Here is an 11,886-nt window from a genome sequence, read left to right on the forward strand (position 1 = left end):
TTGGGCTATTTCATCATATGTGACAAAATCTTTCCTCAGCATGAAGAAGAGAGACATTCTGATGCAGAGGCCTAGAGCCAGCCAGCAATGGATATAATTGTGTTTCCATTAGATCTAAGTTCTACAACTTGAGGCATTAGAAATTACCAGTGGGGTAAACTGCAAGAAATGGTTCTGATTGATATACTGTCCTCCAAACTATTTGAAGCTGGACTTCAAAATATGAGTTCATCAGATAAGTCTTTTGAGAACGAGCCTCTCTTCAAGAGATCAGTAAAATACAGCATTCCTTTCTTCCTTTCAGCAAGAAATATCAACGATGAGCATTCTTCCATTTGTCTGTGACTACAAAGTGAACAGTTTTTGTTTGCAAAAAAAAAAAGGTTATGAGAATAATAAAATGCCAAGTCTATACCTTCACACTTAGAAACAAGAACTATAAAAGGAAGCCATGTGTTTGCTCATTTTCTTAATCAACCTGTATTATTCATAGCCTCCTGAAATTCCTAAAACACCATGGCAGGCTCCCTTTGCACAAGCAGTAATTTCTAATAGTCTCCACATTCCAAAGACCATGAGGGCCAGAAGCCAATATTCCATGCACAAGTTCTGTGACATGAAATAATGTTAAAAAATTACTACCGTTGCTGATTAATACTAATTAAGTGCCAAAAGCATTTTAATATTCAGGTTATTTTTTTCTGGGTTACATTTTCTTCAATTCACATGGTGAGACAAAATTCAAATAAGTCCACTGTAGCTTTGTAACTTACACATTGCACAAATCTCTCCATTGTTTTTAAATATACACTATTTAGAAGACAAAGCAAATAATAATAAAGACACAAACTTTAGATTTTTCTTTAATCAATTTCATCTTAATTCCTTTGGCTTGTCATTTCATATCAAGATTCTAAAATATCAGTTTAGGGGCACCTGGGTGACTCAGTCAGTTAAGTATTTGACTTCAGCTCAGGTCATAGTCTCAGGGTCCTGGGATCAAGCCCTAGGTCAGGCTCCCCACTCAGTGGAGAGTCTCCTTTTCCTTCTCCCTCTGCCCTTCCCCCTGCTTATGCTGTCTCTCCCTCTCTCTCTCTCTCTTTCAAATAAATAAAGTCTTTTAAAAAAAATACCAGTTTAATGTACTCAAGGCCAGATGAACTGGAGAAAAGTGTTTTTGAGCCAAGACCAGGGATCAAACTTATGATTTTCTATTTTAAGAAAACCTTACTTAGGGTAGGATTAGTAAGATGCAATTTCTTGACACAAAGCTATAGCATAGCATTTATGAGAATAGAATCTAAATCTCAGCTTCCTAAATTCAAATTCCCACTTCCACCACTGTATGACCTTAGTACTAGTCTTAGTACTTAGTACTTAGTCCCTCTACACCTCTGTTCTCTGGTTTGAAAATGGGATTAATCATAGCATCTAACTCTTAAAGCTACCAAGTGGATTAATAAATGTGAAACACTCAGTAGTGCCTGAAAAAGTTAATACTCAATAAATGTTTTTTCCTCATTATTATCTTTGGTAGATATATTGCAGGCTTCTATTGGACCATCTAAATTGGTTTTGTGACATTTTCCTTATAACAAGAAATCATCAAAATCACTCCAAGATGAAGCGGGAACAGGTTAACATAATTTTGCCATTTCTTCATTCCTCAACCCAGCTCATAGGCCAAAGCATTCTGCCTTCTTTTTGTAATTCTATTAAAGGCTGCATTCCCCTGAGGATCACTAATCTGTTCTCCATTTGGGTAATTTCATCATTTCAGGATTGTTATGTAAATGGAATCATGAAGTATGTAACCCTTTGAGATTAGCTTTTTCATTCAGCGTAATTCATTGAGCATCTATCCAAGCTGATGTGCATATCAGTGGTTTGTTCTTTTTATTGCTGAGTGGTATTCCCATGCCATGTATGCAACACAGTTTGTTCAACCATTCACCAACTGAAGAATATGTATGCTATTTCCACTTTGGGCTGTTATAAACAAAGCTGCAATGAATATTTGTGTACAGTCTTTATGTCAACGTAAGTTTTAATTTCTGTGAGATAAACGCCCAGGAGTATAATGCTAGATCATATGGTAAACACTTGTTTAGTTTTGTAAGCAACTGCCGTACTCTTTTCAAGATTAGCTATACAATTTTATGTTTCTACCAGTGACATATGAATGATCCAGTTTCTCTGCATCCTCACCAGCATTTGGTGTTATCGCTATTTTTTATTTTCTCTTTTCTAATAGGTATACACTGATATCTCATTGTAGTTTCAATTTGCATTCTCCAAATAGCTAATGATGTTGAACACCTCCTCATGTGTTTATTTGCCATCTGTACATTCTCTGGCAAAATGTTCAGGATTGTTTGTCTTTAAACTTAAGATTTGAAAGTTCTTTATATATTCTCCATTCTAGTCCTTTGTCAAATATGTGGTTTGCATTTATTTTTTCCTGGTTTCCAGTTTGTCTCTCAATTCTCTTAAGAGAGTCTTTCATAAAAGGGAAGTTTTAAACACAATGAAGTCCAATTTATCTATGTTTGATATACATCAGAAAATCCTAGGCATCAAGAAACAAAAATTGGGAGAAATATCATCCAATCATACATATTTTACCAAAAACTACACAAAAATAGGTTTCTGGTCAGTTGAAGTCAAATTAATTCAATTTATTTATTTTTTAAAAGATTTTATGTATTTATTTGAGAGAGAGAGAGAATGAGAGAGAGATCATGAGCAGGGGGAAGGGCAGAGGAAGAAGCGCTCCCTCCCCCCCTGCTGCTCCACTGAGCAGGGAGCCTGATGCAGGACTTGATACCAGGATCCTGGGATCATGACCCAAGCCAATGGCGGATGCCCAAGTGACTAAGCCACCCAGGCACCTCAAATGAATTCAATTTATATAAACATAGTTCAAGAAATAGAATTTAGTTTTCTTCATCTATTTTTAATAAAATTGTAGTTAATACTTCCTGCTTTGTAACAACAGTTGGCATCCTGGAGAATTTTTTATAGAAGAGAAGCTGGAGACTTGACTAAAGAACACCCAATTTTATCAGACAGCCAACTTCATATACAGCAGCCATGACATGACAGCCAGGATTGAAAGGGGAACTATTTTCTATGCATCTCAGACTCAGAACAAGCAGATAGTAAGGGGAGGCAAACTGGAGGTAAGACTAGAAAAGGAGTCACTCTCAGACTTCTTAGCATCATGTAAAACAAAAAACTCAGAGATTCCCTGAAGCTGGAGTGTCCCCCACTTACCTTGTTCAGAAATCCCCAAACTTGACCTTGTGCTGAAACAGAACTTCCAGTATTAATAGTCCTACAGACTTCCATGCCACATTCTACACTGTGCTGGCTTTCTACCTTTACCTTTCAACATAACCCATTTCTTCTTGGCTCTCATCAAATGAGTGGCAGAAGCATAGGACCTAGATTCAGAGGCAAAATATAGTTTGTTAAGAGCAAAGGATTAGAAGTCAAGATCTGTTTTTGAATCCTAGTTCTGTCGGTCACTTATTCTGTGACTATGCAGCAAATATTAACGTACCTAAGCTTCTCATTTGTAAAATGGACATCATTTTACTTGCATGAAGTGATGCTTTGATCCTTAAGTGAGATCAGGCACACACAGGTCCTGGCATATTTTAAGAACTCATGAAATGATAGTTATTTCATTACAGCCAAGTACCTTTGCCCCATCAACAACAGATTATCAGGAATGCCTCACTTGTTAGCTCACCCAAGGAATGAGCCAAATTGTGAGGGTGCCAAGATAATTTGCCTGCCTTCAAAATTTGGGGGCTCTTCCACAACTAACCCTATCACATTTGCAAGTTGAACTCTCATCCAAGAACGTGGCTTGAAATACTTGCATAAATGGACAAAAGAAGAGAGAAGCTCAAGTAGTAAATATGATAGAGATAGAGAGGTCATAATTCCATTTTTGGTTAACTTGAAAAGGTATAATAAATTACCTTCATTTAGAGTTGGTCATAATAGCAATTGCCACCCACAGTTTATGTCCAAAATGTTATTTCTATTTCCAAATAAACAGGCCAAGAAAATATTCAAGAGCATAATAATGACATTTTTTACTCTATTCATAGAACTAATTTGAGGTTAATCATCTCCTACAATGGTCACCATCAGACCAATATCTCTTCGAGACAAGCAGCTACATTAAATTAGTTTAAGGGTTTGGGAGCATGGGTTATTGTTTTAAGTTGGGTTCTACTACAAACAGAGCCTAAGACAGGGATTCAGGTGCTCTCGGGGAAAAAAAGGGGGTATAAGGGAAGCAGAGTGGGAGAGAAGACATAACTGAGCAAGGATGTGGTCTCAACTGGAGTTGAACTTCAGCCTGAGCCACAGAGACCCCTGGAGTGTGAACTGTACCATAGACCTGGAACCTTCTTTAAGCATGGGGGCCAGTACTCTGTGGCAGTCGTCATTAGATGTGGGCTGTTCTCATCTTGTGAGCAGAAGTTCACAGTTAGATGAAGAATAATTCTCTGGAGAAGGAGGCAGTCCTAAAATGATAGTTGCCAATACTCATGACAAGTAGGGGTTGTTTATACCTGCCCCTAAATGTGACCTGGACCAGTGAGAGAAGTAGTTATTTCTATTTGGAACCAGAAACCTTGCCCCATATTAAGAATGTATTGGCTTCCCTCTTACACTGTTGGTGGGAATGCAAGTTGGTATGGCCACTTTGGAAAACAGTGTGGAGGTCCCCCAAAAAGTTAAAAATAGAGCTACCCTATGACCCAGCAATTGAACTACTGGGTATTTACCCCAAAAATACAGACCTTGTGAAGAGAAGGGCCATATGCACCCCAATGTTCATAGCATTGTCCACAACAGCTAAACTGTGGAAGGAGCCGAGATGCCCTTCAACAGACGAATGGATAAAGATGTGGTCCATATATACAATGGAATATTACTCAGCCATCAGAAAGAACGATTACCCAACATTCACAGCAACATGGACAGGACTGGAAGAGATTATGCTAAGTGAAACAAGTCAAGCAGAGAAAGACAACTGTCATATGGTTTCACTCATTTATGGAACATAAGGAATAGCAGGGAGATCGGTAGGAGAAGGAAAGGAAGAATGAAGGGGGGGTAAACAGAAGGGGGAATGAACCACGAGAGACTATGGACTCTGGGAAACAAACTGAGGGTTTCAGAGGGGAGGGGGGTGGGAGATTGAGATAGGCCAGTGATGGGTATTAAGGAAGACACGTATTGCTTGGAGCACTGGGTGTTATACGCAAACAATGAATCATGGAACACTACATCAAAAACTAATGATGTACTGTATGGTGACTAACATAACATAATAAAAAATTTTTTTAAAAAGAATGTATTGGCTTAATAGGAAGGCATAATAAAATGGAGATATCTAATAAAAGTGTCTACATCATGCCAAAAAGAATCTATGCTTGTAGTCTTTAAACTTTGGGAGGAGGTCATGGACATCTGAAAGGTTGTGATAAATGTTCAAGACCTGCTTTCAAGAAAATGCACAAGTGTGTACACACATATTTGCATAGAATTTCAGGGGCTCTTACATGATGAGGATCCTTGATGAGGATTACTTAAGAGACTGAATTAGAAATTTCTGTTTGGACCACCCGACCTTGTACTGGCCTTGACACCAGCACTGGAATGGTGACCAGAGTCTTGAGGAATGAAGGAAACCAGTGAAGAAGCAAGATGTAGCTCTGGGTTACCAGGACAATGGAAAGACAACAGTTGAAATCAGTCATAACCCATAATGAGAAGTTCACTAGACTAGTATTCGCAAGAGACACATGGGATATGAAAATGACTTCAGGAACAATGAAAAAAAAAAAAGGTTTCTAGGTCTTCCCTCCTGCAGTATGTTTTTGCACAGCTGTCCGATTCTGCTCACACTTAATGGTGACATTCCCTTCCTTCTACATAAGCAATAATGGCAGTTCTTAACATTGCAGGTGAGCACAATATGGAATTGCTTTCATGTTCATTATACTTGGAGATGTCTCTTTTATCATCCTGACTCTTTGGTATGTAACAACAAGGAAATACAACAAAGTCCCAAGATTCATCTTCCTTCCATTTTTCCCAAAAGATATTGCCAGAATTCTATGAATGGACACTACCCAGAGGATTCTCCAAAACACAGTTAGGGGGAGAATATTGAGGGACATAACTGAAGAGTAGGTGTTGAGTGGGATATGAAACTGGCCATTGTTTTGAGATGTTTAGTGACAATTTCCTGTCATTAGTTGTTCCAAACAGTTAACAGATGTTAATTTTTATTAACATATAACATACATACATAAAGATGTACATATCATAAACCTGATGTATTTTCTCTAACTGAGAGTACCTGTGTAACTGCTCCAGGATCAAGAAACAGAAATTTTCGTGCCTCTTAGAAGCCATCCTGAAGCCCTGTTTTGTGGTCACAGTTATATCTGATAACTTTTTTGAAGCAGGGTACAGCCAATCTAGAATTATTCCACAGAAGTTCTTCTCTTTGTAGCTAATTCATTCTGACTATATTCATTCTGACTCTTTATCTCTGAATACCTTTCCTGATAGTTATCCTTCAATTTAAGTGATGTGGGAGTTTCACAAGGATACCTCATGATAAGAAGTTTCTCACCTTCTCTTCCAATTAATTCCCTTTGTTATTTTAGCTTCTCAGCATCTGGAACTCTGGCCACTAAAATGTCCTTCATGAGAAAAAACAAGGACACATTTCATCCTGACCTCTATTTTAAGGATCAGTTAAGAGGGTAGGAAGCAATATATCTACAAACAGGATGGGAAGTGCTGACCACACACTGATATCCACACACTTAGATAGGCAAAGTGCAAATCTGGGAAATATTACAGTGACTTAGGCAAGAAAACAAGCTGAGATGTTCACTGAATCTTCTCCACTGATTTAGAACCTAAGAGTAGACGTTCTTTCATTGCTGTGAAATGTAATGACAGGCTGGGCTTCAGATAACCATCCCCAAATCCGGATGCTTATCTAAACCAAACCTGCTTGCTTGGAATCCTTTTGACTTTCAAAAATAGAGACTGGATTCTTGGGGAGCCCTGCTTCCCAGGCAATTGGGGGCAGTTCCTGTGTTCAGTAAGGAATATTTTTAAAGAAAAAACATCATTTCCTCTCCTCGTTCCTCCAGGTTAAACCCAGACCATGAAGACAAATGTAGGGCAAAGTTTAACAAATAAAGATTATATAAGCAACAGCAGGGAGGAGTGTTGCGAAAGGGGAGAAGCAGGGAATCTAGGATTTCATTTGTGACTGTTCTATGTTTAAATACAACCTCTACTCCATCCTATACCTATATGAATAGCCATTAAACTTTTCCTCTCATTTCTTTTTTCCTTTCTTTTATTTTATTAATGACCTGGAATCTTTCCAATAGCTGTTGGATGAAAGTATTTTTATATAGCAGGATTGGCCTCAGCAAATCTGTAAAAAGATAGGAATTTAAGCTCAGAACCTGCTCACTTTCTCTCTCAGAGATAATGACTGTCCCTGCCAATACCAGCCCCCTTCCCAATACCCACACATCTCTTCTGATTCATTCCTCTCTTCGTTTGTTCATTTGCTCATTTAAAGATGAACTGAACACCTAATTTGTGCCATAACCGAAGTGTCTATGTCCTTTAATACATTCTCTTAAGGAATTTGGGAAATATTTCTTTTTTTTTTAAGATTTTATTTATTTATTTGACAGAGATAGAGACAGCCGGTGAGAGAGGGTACACAAGCAAGGGGAGTGGGAGAGGAAGAAGCAGGCTCCTAGCAGAGGAGCCTGATGTGGGGCTCGATCCCAGAACGCCAGGATCACGCCCTGAGCTAAAGGCAGACGCTTAAGGACTGCACCACCCAAGCACCACGGGAAATATTTCTTAAACTCACTCTTCCAAGGCAAAAGATCTCAGTATCACAATAGTGTTTCCTAAAAAAAATGAATCCTTAAGGTCAAAAAATGGTTCTGTGACATAAGCGGATGAGAGCCCAGGACCGTTAGTGATAGGAGCTGAGTTTCAGGAACCAGCCTCCCAGAATCCCTTAAACTTAACCCAGTAAAGGAGTGGATTCCCTACTCAGTCTATTTACAAGGTTAGTGCCACTTAAGAGAGAACATGAACATAAACAAATTGGGACTGGAAATTTGAGTTCAAGTCTCTGACCTCCATTTTGCTTTTCTCTAATTGATTTTCCACACTGCAGCCACAATGCTTTCTACCCATCAATACAGATTTTGTCATGAAAATGGAATCGTGACAGTCACTACTTAAAAACCTCCCCTGAGAGCATTAAAAGGTCAACTGAGGCTTATGAAACATTTGAAGAGTTTATTTGAGCAAAAATCAATTTGAATCTGGCGGTGCCAAGTGGGAAGTGGTTAGCAAGCAGCCCTCCACTGACAGGACCTTCCCGAAGATACTGATATTGAGTGGTGTGGAAGGCAAGCAGTGAAGTTATGTGTTTGGCTATACCTTAAGGCCTCCTTGGCTGTTTGTGATTGGTTGTCCTCAGCATTTCAATTTCAAAACCTTGAGGCATTTACAGTCTTAGATTTTGGTTTGCTTACGCAGGCCAGACAGCATTACAGCCACCTCAGCTTAATGATTTTGACAAGAGAAAACTCAAATTTTTCAGACAACCTTAAGACCCTGCAGGATTTGGCTACTCTGCACCTCTTAATGCTTCTTTCTCCCAGTCTCCGTGCTCCAGAATTCAGAGCTGAGATTTGATCCTGTGGAGAACAGAGGCGAGCTCACACAGTTCTGAAAAGCCCATGAAACCAGGAGGCTCCTGTGAGAGGTCAACAGATATTAAAGTCCTCAGAACTGGGTTAAAGATAGAGGGGGTTAAAGGTCCATCACCAGTTTCTCTTTCAGATCAGAAACTGAGGGGAAAAAATGAAATCCTAATGAATGCAGTTTGAGGAGACCCTATAGTTGTTTACTTTTCATCCTGACGTAATGCTAAAACTTCTGTTTAGCTATCAATAAAAAGGTAATAAATATTTTAAAAACTTCAGGGACTAACAAAATACACAACACCAAATTTCTTAGATCCTAAGATTTTTCTTATTTTAATATTTCTGAAATTAAAAAATCATTATTTAAAAGTATAATAATATCAAAATCCATGATATGTCTTAATTTAATTGGCAAAGTTATTTCTTTTTAGTATATCACTGAATAATAATTTGTCTTAAAATAGAAGGTGATGATTTGATGAGATCTGATAGCCACGCTTTTCTCCCACCCAAGGTCTTTAGCCTCCATGTCAATGATAACCAATTCTTCCCAAAATTTTTATGCATATAATTATATAAATAACATGAGAGCATGTATGATGCTCTCACATTTCAATACCTCACATCACATTTATTATTATACTTGCAGAAAAATTCTGAATAATGATGTTGTCAGTGGACATCTTTGTCTTTGTTGATTGGGTAATCCCACTTAGAGTTTTACTATTTTTTTACAATGCTACCAGATTTTATTTGTTAATAGTGTAGCAGTACATCAGCGTTCATATTTATAATTGTCAATCATTTCCATAATTTCTCTCTTGTGATGTTAGCTTTTTCTATGTTAATTTGATGTCATAATAGCAATTTGGAAGTTCTCTTTCTCTCTCTAAAGTCTAAAACAATATAATCAACCTTAAAGTTCTGTTTCTCAATGGTGTGAGAGAATTCATGTTTATAATGCTAAATTAATTAACAAGGAGGCCATTAAACTGCGGTGGCTTTAACGCCTTAGTATCATACATAAGTAAACCAAAACCTAAGCCTATAAATGCCTGAAGGTTAAGAAATCAAAATCTCAGGACAACAAGTCACAAACAGCCGACTAGGCTCTCCCAACTAAGACTATTGTTTATGTTATAGTCAATCCAATAATTTCCTTGTAGGGCACCTGGGTGGACACTTGATCTCAGTTCAGGTCATGTTCTCAGGGTTATGAGATCAAGCCCCGCATCAGGCTCTGCACTCAACATGGAGTCTGCTTGAGATCCTCTCCCTTTGCCCCTCCCCCCATTCTCTCTCAAATAAATAAAATAAATCTTTAAAATAGTAATAATAAATAATAATTTCCTTGCTTTGCTTCCACATTTTCTGTCAGAATCTTTCCCCCTAGCTCCTGTGAGTTGTGGTGCTTCTAACCATTTCCAGTTTGATGCTGCCCATTTGCTCAAATAAACTTAAAACTTTTAATAAGCCTCAGTTTATCTTTTAACAATAAGTAAAATCATGTGGTCTAATACTTGTGAGGGAGAGAAAGGGGAAAGTACCTAGTAACTTTTTTGTCAACTGCATAATTTATTCTACAGAAATTGGCTTATCTCTTCTGAAGTTACTCTTTTCTTTCCCTAAGAAAAACATGCATTTCATCCAAGTATTCAAATGAATTTGCATAAAATTGAGAAAAACATTCTCTAAAGTACTTGATTTTCTCCATATCAATGGTTATTTCTCAATTCTTTTTTTATAACTTCATATACTTCTATTTTCTTGATATTTTTAATTAATAGATTATCTATTTTATTAGTTTTTCAAAGAATCAGCTCTTAGATTTATTCATGTTTGTAAATTTGTATTATTTGTTTTCATCAGGCTTTCCTTTTAAAACATTTCTTGGGTTGCATAGTGAGTTGTTTTGTTTGTTTTTTCCATTCTTTTTGGTTTAGTGTGCTAAGTAATTAAGACTACAACAGCTTTAACTATCTTATTTTAGCTTTGATGCATAGATTTTTACTATCCCTATTTTTCTAAGTGTGCTGTAGTTTAATTTCTGATATTATATTTGACCTAACGGTGAATTAGAAAGTTTCTCTAACATTTTGGTGGTATGGTTGATTTCTCTTTTGTTATAAATTTCTAGGTTTATTACATTACAAGCACAGAATGCCATGGAGATTTTGTTGTGAACTAATATAAGGTGCAATTTTGTAAAAAATTCATGCGTACGTGAAAGAAGAGATGTTTGCTTTCCTAATTATGTATCTCCATACATTTTATTAACCATGTTATTGATATCCTTATATCTTAAATATTTTTATTATTTCGCACAATTAGTATGTTTTTCTCTGAATGAAATTGATAAAAGTCCCTTGCCAATACTTTTTTTCCCCTTTATACTTGGGTTTGTTTTGCCTTTAGCTTTGGAGGCTGTTATTTGGTTGAAAAACAGGTGACACACCTTCATTGTGCTTGTTGCCACTTTCATTTTTGAAGGATCATCCTTATCACTTGAATTCAACAGTGAGATATTATAACCCCTGCTCTTGCTTCGCCATTTTCTCCTGTGTCTTTGCCCATCATTTACTTTTGACCTATCTGGATCATTTTAAATACATTTCATTGAAAGAGTTTAATCAGGTTCTGACTTTTTAAATCTAATTTGAGAATATTTTTTCCTTTGTTAACAAGTGTGTTTATTTTATATGTATTTATTGCTAGGATGAATGTGTTTTCTTAGTTCCACCATCGTATTTTATGCTCTAATTTCTGGTTTTAATGCTTCCTTTGAATTTTAAAATTTCTCCATGATTTGTGCATTTCTTTGTTCTGTAGTCTGAATGCTTTCTTTCTGAGAGTTTGGAGCCTTCAGGATCTTCAGTTTTCTGCTTCGTCTATTTATTTGCAGATGGTTTCAGAGAATAGAGCAACACAGAGATGTTTTTGTTCTGCCATGTGCAGTTCAAGTGCCCACTGAGTTAAAGCCTTGATATTTGCTCACATCTCTCTTTTTTCTTATCCCCCAGCTTTATTGGGGTATAATTCACAAATAACAAGTACATATACTTATGCTGTGCGACTTAATGTT

Source organism: Ursus americanus, chromosome 22 (assembly GCF_024610735.1).
Source record: "Ursus americanus isolate L20-20 chromosome 22, mUrsAme1.1.p, whole genome shotgun sequence".
Lineage (NCBI taxonomy): Eukaryota > Metazoa > Chordata > Mammalia > Carnivora > Ursidae > Ursus > Ursus americanus.